At 44.3% G+C, this 15,711-nt stretch overlaps 1 protein-coding gene across 7 annotated transcripts in view; it reads right to left on the bottom strand.

Moving 5' to 3' along the window:
- The window catches only part of ankrd26 (ankyrin repeat domain containing 26), a 55,008-nt gene extending 53,569 nt beyond the window's left edge, over positions 1-1,439 (bottom strand). For all 7 annotated transcript variants that reach the window (XM_080438561.1, XM_080438563.1, XM_080438564.1 and 4 more), the window contains exon 1: positions 1,426-1,439. The gene's annotated coding sequence lies outside the window, so the exon portion shown is untranslated. The remainder of the gene's footprint in view (positions 1-1,425) is intronic.
- Between the last annotated feature and the right edge of the window lie 14,272 nt (positions 1,440-15,711).

Here is a 15,711-nt window from a genome sequence, read left to right as displayed (position 1 = left end):
AAACAAACATACATTAACCACTTCAGTCCTACATACTTTGGCTATTTGAAAATAGAAGATCTACAAGCTATTTTTAATACCGGACTTTTCATTGTAACAGAGTAGTTCTACATTGTAGTATTGATACTTTTACTTAAGTAGCAAATGTGAGTGGTTCTTCCATCACTGTACATAATATGTAGTGGGGGTGTCTGCTTCATCTCTCAGCTAAGGGGTCCTTGGCCTGAAAAACGTTGAAGCCTGGTCTAGACTAGAGGGTTTAAGTGATATATTATAACTCTATGGTTTAAGTGGATAACCTTACCTTATGTCTCTGGCTAGCTTGTCCTGCTAATGACAACGTTACGCACAGCCCAGGGCTGCTACGTGTACACACACACACACACACACACACACACACACACACACACACACACACACAATACCATTTAACAACAGACAGCTGACAGCTGACAGCTGACAGACACACACACACACACACACACACACACACACACACACACACACACACACACACACACACACACACACACACACACACACACACACACACACACACACACACACACACACACACACACACACACACACACACACACACACACACACACACAACCTGCTATAAGCTAGTCACTGTGCAAACCAAAACGGGTTTACCACGTTACCATGGTAACGGACTGACTGGCACAGATGGCTATTTGCTTCGTGTGTCTTCCTACAGGGGACCGTTATCCTTCTAACTTACAATAATTAACTGACCGACTTTAATGGATTAAACAGTCTGCACATGTAAAAGTGATCACACCTTTGTGCAGATAGTAAGTTATTTACATTTAACTGATAGGCTACTGAGACCACATTACACTAAAGTAAAATAAATAAATAATGATAGCTAAAAATAATAACATTGTCAGGCCTTAAATCTGAAAGATGGGAATCATGATGTTATACATTGCCTCTCTCGTCATATAGTTTACTAGAGCAGACCACCCACGTCGTCACTTCACAAAACGATACAAACCGCCACATTTGAAATGAATTGGTAACATTATAACAGAGCCACACACACACACACACACACACACACACACACACACGTCCACGAAGGATGGTGGTGTCTGTCGCTGCTTGCCCAAAAGATCAGATCTACAAGCACCGCGACGCGTTGTTAGCTAGGTCTGCTTTTTTAGGCAAAGCGACATGATGAAATGAAAGGTTTTTAGTCTGACTGTCCCTGCTTGGTCAGCTTCAAAGTACCAACAGTTAGGTGTAGGATCACTGAGAATTCGTGAGAAAGGCGTTCAGCGGTAACCGATTACCAGCTGGGTAACTAAACACCGTGTAACACCCGTTCATGTAGAGTCAACGTTCTTTCCAGAGAAACTCGTAAGATAATAAATAATGATGTTAAACTGAGACACAAACCTGTTGATGCCGTGGTGGTTGTTAAGCAGAGCAGCAGATACAAGAAAACATGCTAGTCAGTTGACTGTACTATGGACCAATCGGGATTCGAGTGGATGGAACAGTTTCGTTCCTTTAGCCAATCACAGCAGGGCAACTTTGAGGACGACATAGTTTGGTTTACCAGAAAAGGATTTGTTTGCGTTGGCTAAATGTTGCCACATGATGGCGACATTTCTCATGGCATCATTGGTAACCGGTAGTTCTTTTGATTGATTGATTGATTGATTGATTGAATACTTTATTTAGAAGTTTGCTGAAAAAAGCACATGAAGGTACAGTTTAAATACAAGGTCAACTAAATAGGATGAAAATCCCATGAAAGCCTAATCGCCTGTTTCAAATGGGGTCCTTTTGTACCACTGATTGATTGAATACTTTATTAACAGTTTGGGGGGAAAAGCACCCCCTCCCCTTGGGTTTTTTTTTTTTTTTTTTGATGAATCACACATTCATTCCTCCAGTCCACATAGCTGTGTTATTACCAGTGGTGGACAGTAACCAAGTACATTTACTTGAGTACTGTACTAAAGTAGCCTAAATGTTTTTTTGAGTATACACACTGTAAATACAAAAATGTGGTCTACATTACAGCACAGCAATGCATCTATGTTAAACAAGACCAGGAGACCTGGTTCTGCCAGACCCAGAATAAGTACTTTATAAGATCAGAGCACTACATCACCGGACTTCACATGACGTGTCAGCTTGTGTCTATGCCCATTTATGGACGAAAGGGGGACAGACTTTTTTGGCTGGGGCCGGAGGACAAAGTGACCATGCCCATGTATGGACGAAACAGGTACAAAGCCTCATGTAAGCCCGACCCCTTGGGTCTGGCAAACAGGTACAAAACATGCACTACGTCACGGCTAAGCCGGACTTCACATGACGTGTCAGCCTGTGTATACCCATGTATGGACGAAAGGGGGACAGACTTTTTTGGCTGGGGCCGGAGGACAAATGGCCCCTGCCCATGTATGGACGAAACAGATACCCATGTATGGACGAAAGGGGGACAGACTTTTTTGGCTGGGGCCGGAGGACAAATGGCCCCTGCCCATGAATGGACGAAACAGATACAAAGCCTCATGTAAGCCCCGACCCCTTGGGTCTGGCTAACATAAAATGTGCATTGTAATCTGTACTTTTGAATGCTTGAGTATTTTTATAAGCAAGTACTCCAATACTTTAACTCAAGTAGACATTTTTTTACAGAGCAAGTAGGCCTACTACAGTACTTTAACTCAGTAGCTACAATGTGTCACATAACAACACATTGTGAGCTTGTAGATCTGCTATTTTCACCATTATGATTATTACTATATGTTATACATTCTTTGTACTTTTGAATGGGCTGCTTAAAGGTATGGTAAGTGATATTTTACCCCAACCTCTTCATACAGTTTTAAATGTTCAGTAAGGAAGATCTTTTCTCTCATGCTTTCATTCAGGTCTCTTTTGTCCACTATGTTACTTAACTCTCCCATGCTGTCCAAACATTTCATTCACAATTCTAAGCATGTGCACACCTAGCCAATCAGGCTCTTTCAATTTCCAATCATGCCATGGTCTCCATTCTACAAATATCACTGCCTCTGAACCTATCATTCCTCACCACCAGCATCTAGACTCCAGGGGGAGGGTTCTCTCTCCTCCATCAAGGCCCATCATCATGTGTAATCACCAAAGCCTGAGATAAAAACACATTTTGTTATGCTCTCTCCATATTGAACTATCCCTATAACAGACAACCTGGTATCACTTTGTATTCTGTTGTTCAGCAGTGGGCTTATGTCCAACACAAAAGCGCAGTATGGACACCCTTGTATGATGCTTGCCTGGCTGAACTTCAAAAGCTTCAGTCACTGATTGGTCATTGATGTTAATCTGAATGATTGATTTGGTGTATAGCAATTTAATCGTCTCAATTAGGCTCTGGGGGAGTCTACATCATTGACTTCCCGTATAAAATCAAAGTTCTAAAAATATTCACAATATCTGACTAAACTGAGCCAGTGAGTACCATTGAAAAAATACCTGCCGATTGTTTCTACTCCTTATCCATAGTTGGGGAGTGCAGTCAAATTAAACTGCTAATTACAAAGCATGTCTCCCGATTAGATCATACAAAGCTTCCTTCTATAGAATTCTAGAATGATTTTCATAAACTGGCAGTGAGTACAATATATTGCCCAGCTGAAATTGTATAATTCTTGAACGTTTCAGTACAATTTTATTTATTCAATCCAAATGTTGTCCCTATACTGCTCATTTGACTTACTTGCAGGTCTCTTGATGTATTTATCACATGACCTATTGTATGTGAATTAAAGGGAATGTCTTAAAACTATTTTAATTGAAAATACCAAATGATCAGTGAGAAAATATAGAAATTTACATTTATAGTGAAAGTTGTGATATCCAGTAGTTTGCGAGATTAGCCCTGGACTCACACAGACACACAGAGCCTATTCTCGGCCCCTACATTGTCACGCTGTAAAAACATAAAAAAGGGTGTTTAACTCAGTCGATTATGACATTGATTCCACAGGCTCCCAGTGACCAATGACCTGGTCACTGGGATGACTCACATGTGGATGTCGGACTTCAAGTGGCCAGTCTTAATGTCCCGATGTCATCTTATGATGTCATCCCATGACTCCAGATCTGTTCAAGGTTTCAGCCCAATCCAATCCCTTTGACTTCTGTAAAAAATGGAAGTGAAAGTAAAGAAATACAGTATATATTCACAATGTCTGCGTGGGGGTACTTCCTTGACCTACTGGCAGCGTGTACAAGAAGTTTGTCACTGATCGGTCCAGTGGTTTGCGAGGTCAGCCCTGGGTACACAAACATACAGACAAATCCGCTTATAGACGGCTCGCCATCTCCTACAGAGCCACGCCATAAAAAGAGAAATAGACTAAACAAAAAACAAAACAAAAGTAGAAGTACAGTAGAATAAACACTGCTGTACAAGACCAAAGGACCTGGACAGTGTCTATAACATGGTTGGCCATGACTATATGTCACACTGTTGCAAGACAGTGGGGCCAACAACACTGCCAAGGACTAGTCCTGGTCATTGGCCTCAACCTTATCATTATCGGCCTTGGAACTTTACAATTTATCGTCTGCAGACTGATCCTGGACATCAACCTCAGACTTGTCCTGTTCATCTGCCTCTGTCTTGTCACGTTCATCAATCTTTGACTCATCCTGTTCAACCTCAGATTTGTCCTGTAAGTCATCCTTGGCCATGTCCTGTTCATCAGCTTCGGTTTTGTCACGTTCATCAGTGTTTGACACATCCTGTTCATCGGCCTTGTACTTTTCCTGGTCACTGGCCTCAGCCATGTCCTGTTTATCAGTCTTAGACTTGTGGGTTTTTTTGGACTTGGACTTTTCTCGTTTATCAGCCTTGGACTTGTCATGTTCATCGGCCTCAACCTTGTCCTCTTTATCGGCTTTGGGCTTGTCCCGTTTTTTGGCCTTGGACTTATCGTGTTTTTCGGCCTTCGACTTTTCCTTGTCATAGGATTCGACCTTGTCCATGTCCAATTTATCGGCCTCGTCTTTGTCCTGTTCATTGGGCTCCGTTTTGTCCTGTTTATCACCCTTGGACTTGTGCCGTTTTTTGGCCTTGGCCTTTTCATCTTCATCGGCCTCCGCCTTGTCCCGTTCATCGGTCTCTGCCTTGTCCTGCTTTTTGTGCTTGGTCTTGTCATGTTTTTTGACATGCTCATCAGCCTTGGACTTTTCATGTTCTTCAGCCATGGACTTTTCCTGGTTACCAGCCCCCATCTTGTCCTGTTTATCAGCCTTGGACTTGTGCTGTTTTTTGGCCTTGACCTTTTCGTCTTCATCAGCCTCCGCCTTTTCCCCTTCATTGGCCTCCAGATTGTCGTTTTTTTTTACCTTGGACTTCTCATGTTTTTTGGCCTTGGCTTTTTTCCTTTTTTCCTCTTCATTGGCCTCCGCCTTGTCCCGTTCATCGCCCTCCGCCGTGTCATGTGTTTTGGACGTGGCCTTTTCGTCTTCATCTACTTCCACCATGTCCCGTTCATCAGCCTCCGCCTTGTCAAGTTTTTTGGACTTGGCCTTGTGCCGTTTTTTAGCCTTGGCCTTTTCCTCTTCATCAACTTCTGCCTTATCTCGTTCATCGGCTTCCCCCTTTTCCCATTCATTGGCCTCCACCTGGTCTGTCTTGTCCCGTTCATCGCATTCTGTCTTCTCATGTTTTTTGGACTTGGCCTTGTGCCGTTTTTTGGCCTTGGCCTTTTCCTCTTCATCAGCCTCCGTCTTTTCGCATTCATTGGCCTCCACCTTGTCTGTCTTGTCCCGTTCATCGGATTCTGTCTTTTCATGTTTTTTGGACTTAGCCTTGTGCCGTTTTTTGGCCTTGGCCTTTTCCTCTTCATCAGCTTCCGTCTTGTCCAGTTTATCCAGTATTTCGACCTTGGACTTTAAATTGTCAGTTGTGTCCTGTTCATCGCCCTCAGGCTTGACCTGTTCATCGTCATCAGCTTCCGTCTTGTCCCGTTTATCCAGTATTTCGACCGTGGACTTTAAATTGTCAGTTGTGTCCTGTTCATCGCCCTCAGGCTTGACCTGTTCATCGTCATCGGCCTCGGGCTTTACCAGTTCGTTGCCCTCGGGCTTGACCTGTTCGTCTGTCTCGGGCGTGACCTGTTCATCAGCCTCAGACATGTCCTGGAACTCCTCTATGTGGGTTTCTTGAGCTTCCCCTACTGTATCCACGATCCAGATAACAAAGTATAATGTATAAAGGCATAAACCGCTGTAGATTACTAAGGGTAGGGTTGTCTATAGATGACACAGCATTACCACCTTTTATATCCACAAGGGCAACAATTGGTGACAGACATTGGGATTTGTGTTGGAGGCTCCATATATGGTAAAATGGCTCCATATATGATTCTATAGCAGCATTACTAATGACTATAAACTTGTGTTATAACTTGGTATAATATGATATGTTGCAAAATACTAACTTTATCCAGCGTACATGGAGAGAACATCTCAATGTTGTTGTTTTACAAAATCAATTAAACCAGACAGTTTGTGCAGCGATTGGAGGTAGAAGTCCTCTGTTTTGCTTGTTTTTAGTATTTGTGACTCTGAAATAGCACTTTAAAACTATTATTGTGAGGACAAGACCATAACTGCAACGGTTGTGGGTATATGCATTAATTTACTCTGAGAGTGCACAAATGGGTTCATTTGGTTCCATTTGTACACTTCGAGTTAAATAAACACTGAAGATTTTACAGTGTAAAAAGAATTGTTCCATTTGTACACTCTCAGAGTTAAGGGACCATTTGGACCCATGGTGGGCCCCGTACCAGACGTTGAGAAACAGTGGTCTAGGTGAAATCAGTTCATTTAGACACAGGTTCGAGAAAGGGCAGCATTTGCTCCTTGAGGTCGTCATTCAGAGGGCTGTAGATTAGAAGGCCAGCTCGTCACTTCTTGCACAGACAAACAGACAAATAGCATCATATTTTATTCTCTCAACTGTCCTGTAGCGTATGACTGTAAGTTAATACTACCGATCATAAAAGGCATGGATAAATTATAGGCTGAGACAATGGGGCCAGTGCCCAGGGGCCGTGACTACAAGGGGTTCTTGGGCAGCCTTGGACCACAAGGCTCAATTTCAATTGACAAATTCTAAATTCAAATGATCTAAATTGAAATTGCCCATTGCGCCATTCTGGGTAGTGTGGCGGGCCCTGAAAGATAATTGTCCCATGGGCCCCTACGAGTCTTATTCCGTTCCTGATAAAAGGAAATACTTGCTAGGCAATATTCCTTATAAGAATCTACTGTGATGCATGAGAGAAGGTTGAAAAAGAGCAAAGGCAACGGGTTCTTGCGAGTAGGGAGCATGCATAATTGCACATGGGTTCACGTGCGCCCAACTGGTTCAAAATTATGTTGAATTTTGCCAATTCAGGTTTATGACCCAAAATGAGTTTGACACCACTAAAGTAGTGTACAGTATTTCTGACCACAGTATATTATGTGGAGTTTTTTACAGCTTTGTATAGAGTGGCTGTTGTTTGACAACACAGTATAATAGTATAGTATGGCATCTTTTTATTAAGCAATTATATTCTGATGTGTATGTGTCCACGTTTGTTGGTCCAGGGTCTAATCTCACAAACCGTTGGACTGTTCAGGGACCAATTTCTTGTGTGGAATATTTTACTTCAGTAATTTTACATTGGAAGTTGAACGGCAAAGAAAAGTCAAAAGAAGGTTGCAGTTTTCCAGGAGAAGGCCCTGGACAGTGTCTACACAAAATGGCCACACTGAGACTTGACATGGCCAGTAACACTACCGCTGTGCTCTTAATGCTATAAAGGACCGAGTGGATGGATGCATGGTGGCGATCCAGGAGTGCAGAGTTGGCGTTGGCTGAGATCCTGCGCATTCTTATCACATTGGATTCCATCGACAACATAGACACATTGTGTTTTGACAGCATGGCCACTGTTTATTGGGCTTGAACGTTTCCAGTATGAATAACTTGTCCCGTTCAATGGCATCCCTCTTCTCCTGTTCATCAGCCTTCATCTCTTCCTGTTCATTGACCTTGGAAGTGTCCTGGTCATTGGCCTTAATCTTGTACCATTTAGCAGTCTTGTCCATGTCCTGTTTTTTGGCCTTTGACTTGTCTAGTTTCTCGGTCTTGGACATGTCTAGTTTATTGGACTTGCCTTGTTTATCAACTATATACTTGTAACGTGGTTTATCGGCCTCGGACGTGTCCTGTTTATTGGACTTGGACTGGCCTTGTCTGTCAACTTTGAACTTGTCAGTCTTGACCAATTTATCAGCCTCTGCCTCTGATTTTTCAAACTTATCTGAAACCTTGGACTGGACCTGTTTATCAGCCTCAAACTTGTCCTTGCTGTCATGGACCTTTGATAGATATTTTTCATCTTCTGACGTGTCCCGTATCTCAACCTGGGACTCATCTTGTTCATCGACCTCAGACTTGTCCTGTTTTTTGGCCTCTGCCTTTTCTAGGTCATCGGCCATGGTCTTGTCCAGGTCATCTGCCTCGGCCATGAACTTTTTTTCTGCCTCTGACATGTCCCATTTATCAGCCTTGGATGTATCCTGTTCATCATCAACACATGACAAGTCCATGGTTGATGAACACGTCAGGGCAGAGGCCAATGACAAGGACAAAGCAAAGGCCTTATCCAGGATATCGGCCTCGGCTGCCATCTTGTCCCGTTTATCAGCCGTAGACTTGTCCTGTACTTTGGCCCATTTATGGGCCTCCAACTTGTCCAATTCATCGACCCTCAGCTGTGTCCTGGACAAGTCTGAGGCCGATCCCTGAGATTGGTCCTGTTCTTCTTCGGTCTCGTCCTTGCCCTGTTTATTAGCCTCAGCCGTGTCCCCTTCCACCTTAAACTTGTCCTGGTCTTCAGCCTCGGCCTTGTCCTGTTTATCAGGGACCATGCTGAGGCCAATGACCAGATTATTGGTCTTAGACCTGTCCCATTCATTGGCCTTAGACATCTCTATCTCCAGTACATTCAACGTATGCCTGATGATGAAGAAAAGCAGAGGAGTAAAATTGCTTCCTATTCATATGAATACAATATCACATTGGCTGTGGTCAACTGATGGCTCAGTAGGCAACCATAACCTATATAGCAACCAGGACACTCTTTGTCACGCAAGTTGCGACTGGTGTTGGTGTCTCCATATATGCTAATATGGATCCATATATGGTAATAGCAGCCAGTAGTGATACATGGATCAGGTTTTCAGGTACCCGGACCCATTATGAGAGACTACCCAGCCCCCCGACCCAAAACAAATATGTGTTAGTCAGCCAAAAATAATAGATTTATGGATTGTCAGGACTGAGCTAAATAAAAAGAGATATTGTTCCAGACAGGGTTCTTTATTGTTGAACAGCTAAACAAGCCCCCTTGTTGCAGAATCCCACACTTTCTTTTTGCATTCTGTCTCTCATTGTACGAAAGCATTTATGCTCCTAGATGATTGGCGAGCAGGTAGGTAGCACATTGACACGTTAGAGTGAGAACCCGTTTCTGAACGGGAAACTAGATTGTTCGGTTGTGTGTGCATAGCGTTAAGGAGAACTCCTTCTAATGCTATGGACCAGAGCTAACCACTGCACAGCATCGGGCTCACATAAAAGGGAACATACAGTTAACTAAAGGTTATATTTCGGAAAAGGTGCAAGAGCACGTGCTCTCCTAGGCTCCATTGGCCAAGCGCCAGTGGCTCCCGATGAGCAGGTTGGTGCCTTGCATGGTTTCCTCCTCCGTCGGTGAGTGAATGAATGTAATTACACATTGTAAAGTGCTTTGGAAAAAAGTGCTATATACTGTAAATGCGCCATTTTAAATATAAGTGCACCATTTAAGACATTAGACAATCAAAAGATGTTCTTGGACGTCACAATGCCACGTGATTCACCTTTATGATTCAGAGGAAGCCTGTAGGTGTTTTAAAGATACACCCTGCACCCTCCACATGCCACTTTTAACCGCTTAAACCCCAGCATCCGTATTGTGGGGAAAGCTTTCATTGAAAATAACAGATCACTACAACGCGACCCGCGTTGTGAGCTTGTTAATTGTCGCTGAAAATCGGCTATTTTCAGTGAAAGCTTTCCCCGCAATAACAGAAAATAGAAAAGACAGTATGGAGTTTAGGTGGTTACATATCAAAACATATTATTTTGCACACAACGTAAATGTACATACACATATAGAGAAACATGTAAATAGATATGTATACTTATACTCTGTGGTGTAAAACAAAGTACATTTACTCAAGTACTAATACTTAAGTAAAATTGTACGGCACTTTTACTCTACTTGAGTATTTCCATTTATTGATACTTCATACTTCTACTCCGCTACTCTCAGACTAAAATTCTGTACTTTTTACTCGCTTTTTACAGCGTTAGTTACTAGTTACTTTTCAGATTAGATTATTAAAATCTCTCCATATACTATATATATATATATATATATATATATATATATATATATATATATATATATATATATATATATATATATATATGGAGAGAGAGAGAGAGAGAGAGAGAGAGAGAGAGAGAGAGAGAGAGAAGAGAGAGAGAGAGAGAGAGAGAGAGAGAGAGAGAGAGAGAGAGAGAGAGAGAGAGAGAGAGAGAGAGAGAGAGACCGAGACCTTTGTACTTTGACTTAAGTAAGATTTCTAATACAGGACTTTTACTTGTAACAAAGTATTTACACTGTGGTACTGTTACTTTAAGTCCTTCTTAAAGTAACTGTAAAAAACAGTTAAGTCTTCCATCATTGCTCATACTGCAGAGGAACATTTATATATGGGAACACAAGCACTTCAAATGTACTGTGACCAATGTATATGACCAATATAATGTGTACATACAACGTAGCAATGGGAGCCCAATAAGAGAAGATTTGAGAACATCTTCCCAGTTAGTTAGCGAGGTTAAAAAAGTATGAGACTATAAAAAATGTGTGGGGCTACTTCTTTGGACTACTGGCAGCGTAGTAAAGAAAACTGGCACTGATTGCTCAAGTGATTTGTGAGATTAGCCGCAGACAAACATGCTATTAAATACTTCAAAAAAATATCTGTGGAGGTACTCTTGATTTGAACTGGGACTACTGACAGTGTGCACAAGAAATGTGGGGGTCTAATAATGGTGTGGCTTCTATGTGGATCTCTGACATCATGCAGCCAGCCTTTTCCCGCTCACAGTGCAGTAAAAAAGGGGCCAAGGCCAGTGTGTACACAAGACAGCCACAAGGGAGCATCCCGGTGGCGCAGGGGTAGTTTCCTGCCACCAGCGTGGATACTGGGGTTTGAATCCTCTACGGTGGCTCTGCTTTGGCCGGGCGCTCCAAAGAACACAATTGTCCATACAGTAGGGGTCAGCAGTGACAGGGAGTATTATTGGCAAAATGGCTAAACTGAGATAAGAAAAATAAAAGCAAAAAGGAGAACAGGGGGGGAAAAAAAGACAGCCACAGCGACATGGACACACTGTGTCATGACAGCAGGGCCAGCTTATGCTGGAAAGGACAGAGTGGAAGGTGGTGATCCAGAAGTCGAGTTGGTGTCGGTGTCGGTGTCGAAGGCGGAGGACACCATGCAAGGCACCAACCTGCTCATCAGGAGCAATTAGGGGTTCAGCGTCTTAGATGTCGTAGATGTCCAGGTATAGGTTCTGCATCAGTGGAGGACTCCTCAGTGAAGGACTAATCCGTGGCCTCAGCCTTGTCCTTTTCAGCAGCCACGGCCTCATCCTTTTCAGTGGCCACAGCCTCGCCCCCTTCAGTGGCCTTGTCTCGTGTATCTGAGGTGTCCGGCTGCAGTATGAGTTCTGTATCAGCGGAGGAGTACTCACTGAAGGAGTTATCAGCTGCCACGGCCTCGTCCCCTTCAGAGGGCACGGCCCCGTCCCCATCGCCGGCCACGGATTCATCCTGTTCAGTGGCCTCAGCGACTGGTTCACCGGCCTCCACCGTGTCCCATTTATCTGAGATGTCAGGCTCTTGTATAGGTTCTGTGTTGGTCTCGTCATCCTCTTTAGGGGCCACGGCCTTATCGTTCCCTTCAGCAGCCATGTCCTCGTTCCCTTCAGAGGTCAAGGCTTCATCCTGTTCAGCCGCCACGGCTTCCTCCCGTTCAGCAGAGACCTCTGCCTCATTATTATCAGCCATGGCCTCGCCCTGTTCTGCAGTCTCACCCTCGCCCCATCCCCCGCCCTGTTCAGTGGCCTCGCCCTCACCCCTTTCTCCAGCCTCCGCCTCCAGCGCCGCAAGCCATTCTCTGGCCTCTACTTGTTCTCGGGCCCCCGCCTTCAGCCATTCTCCGGCCTCAGCCTCCAGCCATTCTCCGGCCTCTACCCGTTCCCTGGCTTCCGCTTCCAGCCATTCTCCAGCCTCTACCCGTTCCCTGGCCTCCGCCTCCAGCCATTCTCTGGCCTCTACTCGTTCTCTGGCCCCCGCCTCCAGCCATTCTCCGGCCTCCGCCCGTTCCCTGGCCTCCACCTCCAGCCATTCTCTGGCCTCTACCCGTTCTCTAGCCTCCACCTCCACCCATTCTCTGGCCTCTACCCCTTCTCCGGCCGCTGCCTCCAGCCATTCTCCAGCTTCTACCCTTTCTCCGGCCCTGACCCATTGCCCGGCCTCGACCCATTCTACGGCCTCTCCCCTTTCTCCGACCGCCGCCTCCAGCCATTCTCCAGCTTCCACCCTTTCTCCGGCCTCCACCCATTCTCCGGCCTCAGCCTCACCCTCCGCCTTGTCCAGTTCCCTGGCCTCCATCTCGTCCAGTTTCCCAGTGGCCTCTCCGATTACCGCCTCATCCAGTTTTTCTGTGGCCTCCGCCTGTCCTCTGGCCTCCGCCTCGTCCAATTCTGAGGCCTCTGCCTCGTCCCATTCTGCGGCCTCCGCCCTGTCCGGTCTTTTTGTGGTCTCCGCCCTGTCCCGTTCTGTTGAGGACTTATCGGAGGTGATCTCAAGCTCTAGTATAGATTCTGTCTGAGTGAAGCAGTCCTGCAGCTTATCTGTGTTGTACAGCTCTGGTATACGTTCTGTTTGAGTGGAGCAGTCCTGAACGTGATACTTATCTGGGTTGTAAAGCTCTGGTATACGTTCTGTCTGAGTGGAGCAGTCCTGCATCAGATGCGTCCTCACACTTACCTCCACCGCGCGCTGACTGATGGGCAAAAATGACGCAGTGGAGATGTTCCTCACACTTGGCTTCAGCACACGCTGAATGATGGACTTAGATGTGAACTTAGATGTGAACTTAGATGTGAACTGAGATGTGAACTGAGATGTGGACAGAGATGTGGACAGAAATGTGGGCTTAGATGTGGGCTTAAATGCGGACTTAGGACCGACAGAGGTAGTATATGCCTTAAGTGTGCTGTTCCTATATTTTGCCATATAGGCCTTGTACTTGTCGTGATCAACATCGTCCTTGTTCAGTTTAACGACCCTATCAGCCCCGTTGTTATATTTATCTTTGACCTTGGACTTGTCCCGGACAGGGAACGGTTCTAGTTCGGTTACTTTGAGTTTCTTGTCTGTATGCATGTTGATGAAAACAGTAAAGTAGTATAATTCTTCCTCCTTAACCTTGTCTGTGTGCTAGCAGTTGCACATTATCACCTAATGACTCGGTCACATCACAGCTTTTATAGCCACCAGGCCACGCTTTGTGACACAAGGTTGGACTTGTGTTGGTGGCTCTATATATGGCAATATTGCTCCATATATGGTAATATAGCATCCGGCCCCACACAACTAAAAATACTGCTGAAATTGCAGATTTCAACGAGAAGGAATATTACAAATTAGCAGAGCGCATACCTCCGCCAATGCCAATACCACCCCTTGACCCTACCCTATTGTAGTGCCCACCAGAATGGAACCATAGTTTGAAATGGGACACATCTCAACTTCACCACTCTTTTCTCCCCCTAGCAGCTGTTTGGAAGATGATTTAAAAATGCTATATCTATTAGAATGTGCTATTAATGCTCACAAGACTTCATTCAGTCAGAAAGCTGCACTTTCAAATGTGTTTATTTCATGTAAATATCTGCACGAAATAAATAAATTAGACAATAGACAGCTAATCTAATCTCACCGCTGGATATGTGCATGCATACAGTACATATATAAACTTTCATTATATAGTGGAAGTCAATGGTGCTCGAGTCAGGCTGAAACATTGGCCAAATATGGAATCATACATAGACGACTGACCAAATGAAGTCCGAAATCTACATGAAGCTACACCATTATTATGCCATGTCTTGTTTAATCTCTCATCACACTTGTCTTGCAGCCTAAAGGTCTTTAAAGATACTCCATCGGATTGCCGAATCAACTATACAAACATCACTGGTGGTAAGTATTTCGTATCAAAATGATTGATATATAGTTGATACCTCATTCATAGAGGTTGTGGCCTTTATTTGCGGTGAAAATAGACCTCGTTCCGAATAAGAATTGTCACTTAATTGCGGCATAATGAGCATAAATGAGCAAAGAGGCCGGGTTCAACGGAAGCTCATTCACACGCACGTGAGCACCCAGGCATGTGCGTCCTTCGTGCATGAGACGATTTAGCCCAGAAGTCGTTTAAAAGGTTTATTTTCTTCTTCTATGGTTATATTTTAGAGAGAAACGAGAGGCTTTGGATTACACTGTGAGCATTGTTTTGGAGTTTACAAACACATTTTGATATAGTTTTGCAGTTGTTCATCTTGGCCTCCGTTTTACTTCAATTCATCAAGTATTTTCTTATTTTTTGGATTCTTCATTCACCGTAAAGGAATGGTACAGTATACAAACAAAAATTGTCCTCATATTCAAGACATTGCACACCTTCCAGAATCTTTACATACAGCTGATACGGGCACGAGGCGATGAGGCCCAGGGCAAAATAACCATAGTGTTAACAGCTGAGAGATGACAGCTAAAAAGTTAAACATAATATAACATAATAAGTAAAACAAAAAAGATGATTATTCAGATCACTTTTGTCTGTCTTTCTTCTCATGCCACGTAGCTCTCTCTCTCTCTCCCTCCTCCTCTCCCTCCTCCTCCTCCTCCTCCTCTCTCATTGACTGAAACGTCACTGGAGACAAACTGTTGTTTTCTATTCTGTGGATCGCTACAAAGGAAATAATTGAATTAGGGCCTAAAGTTCTACTTACACCCACGAAAAGCAAGCTAGACTTAACTCTGCTCCATTCAGCACCATGCACCAGGAACAGCGCGTACACACACCATCTTGCTCATTGTGAAAAGCAGTAGCTTTAACCGTGAACAATGGCAAATATATGTGTGAGGACGATTTGCAGGGTACTACAAACTAAAAAGCAGAGAGACAAAAATGTCCTTCATCAGCCGCAGACTTCCCTAGTCATCAGCCTCAGTCTTGTCCTGTTGCTCGGCCTTGGCCTTGTCCCATTCATTGCCGGCCTCAGACTTGTCCTGTTCATCGGCCTCGTCCTGTTCATTAAGCCTTCTTGGCCTTGGTCACCAACCATGGACCTTTCCCTGTTCATCAGCCTTGTGGTCCCGCAGACTTTCCCTTCATCGGCCACAAACTCTCACTAGTCTGCGGGCAAGTCTGTGGCCTTGTCCTGGCCATCGGCCTAAGACTTTTCCCCTTCATCTG

This window comes from Gymnoscopelus braueri (assembly GCF_963280865.1).
Source record: "Gymnoscopelus braueri genome assembly, chromosome: 9".
NCBI lineage: Eukaryota > Metazoa > Chordata > Actinopteri > Myctophiformes > Myctophidae > Gymnoscopelus > Gymnoscopelus braueri.
Note: the sequence above shows the minus strand (reverse complement) of the source record. Positions and strands in the feature narration are given on the sequence as shown.